Raw genomic sequence first — 1,711 nt, forward strand, 5'->3', positions numbered from 1 at the left:
TATGGACTAAAGCAAGCGCCAAGGCAGTGGTACAAGAAGTTTGACTCCTTCATGACCAAGAGTGGGTTCTGCAAAGCTGAAAAGGATCCTTGTTGTTACTTCAAGAAATACACTGATTCATATGTCTTTCTACTCTTGTATGTGGATGATATGTTGATTGCAGGATCTAGTATGAGGGAGATTAACAATCTGAAGACAAAGTTGTCTGCAGCGTTTGAGATGAAAGATTTGGGTCCAGCAAAGCAGATTTTGGGGATGAAGATTTCTCGGGATAGATCTGCTGGCACTTTAAATCTATCTCAGGAGTTGTACATTGAGAAGGTGCTGAGCAGATTCAGGGTTAATGATGCTAAACCCAGGACTACTCCATTGGCAAATCACTTTAAATTGTCAAAGGAGCAGTCACCCAAGACTGCCGAGGAGCGTGATCACATGGCACTTGTTCCATATGCTTCAGCAGTTGGTAGTTTGATGTATGCTATGGTCTGCACTAGACCTGATATAGCACATGCAGTGGGAGTTGTTAGCAGGTACATGGCGAACCCTGGGAAAGAGCATTTGGAAGCTGTGAAGTGGCTTCTGATATATCTGAGAGGTACATCCAGTACTTCACTCTGTTTTGGCAAAGGCAAGGTGACTATACAGGGTTTTGTGGACGCTGATCTTGGTGGGGATGTTGACTCGAGCAAGAGTACATCCGGGTACATTTACACCATAGGTGGAACAGCAGTGAGTTGGATGTCCAGGCTTCAGAAGTGTGTTTCTCTTTCATCTACTGAAGCTGAGTATGTGGCAATAGCTGAATCTTGGAAAGAGATGATATGGCTGGCAGATTATCTTGAGGAATTGGGCAAGAAGCAGAGCGAGAAGATTCTTTACTCAGATAGCCAGATTGCCATACATTTGGTGAAAAATCCAGTCTATCATTCGAAGACAAAGCACATCAGAAGGCGATACCATTTACTCACAGGGCAGTGGAGGATGGTGATATGTTCTTGGAGAAGATAGAGGGTGCAAAGAACCTGGCAGACATGTTGACGAAATTTGTTGATGTTGGGAAACTGAGGTCATGTAAAACCTCAGTTGGTCTTCTGTAGTTGTTGCTACAGATGTTGCGGTGCGGTAAAGATGTTGATGATGAAGAGATTTTTTTTGAGAATGTATTTTTTGGATGACTGAGTCAGTCTCCAAGTGGGAGAATTGTTAGGTAGTGGAGCCTGATTAATTTTAGGTTTTCCTATTTATTCTCTATTTTAGGCTTTCCTATTTATTCTCTATTTTAGGCTTTCCTATTTATTCTCTATTTTAGGTTTTCCTATTTATTCTCTGTAACCAAAAATACTCTGATTTATTAATATAAATATACCTCACCGCCGTGGAAGTTTACTCACGGGGTGTTACCACGAAATATTGGGTTTTCTCTTTCTCTCTCTCTAGATTTCTCATCTCTTTCTCTTGAAAGTTCTTGTGTTCTTCATTCATCTAGTGTGTGTGCGTGAATTCGATCCTAACAATGAGTACATTGAATGTACGAGTATGTGATGTACGAGTATGTGAGTTGGAGCTCTAAACACAACTATAATGGGTCAAATGGAGTAAGGATGAACTTACATTGGCTCTGGTAAACTCATAAGACAATAACTCGATATATGGCAACAAGAACGTATGCAATATATATATATATATATATATATATATATATATATATATA

Source organism: Solanum pennellii, chromosome 8 (assembly GCF_001406875.1).
Source record: "Solanum pennellii chromosome 8, SPENNV200".
In the NCBI taxonomy this organism is placed as follows: Eukaryota; Viridiplantae; Streptophyta; class Magnoliopsida; order Solanales; family Solanaceae; genus Solanum; species Solanum pennellii.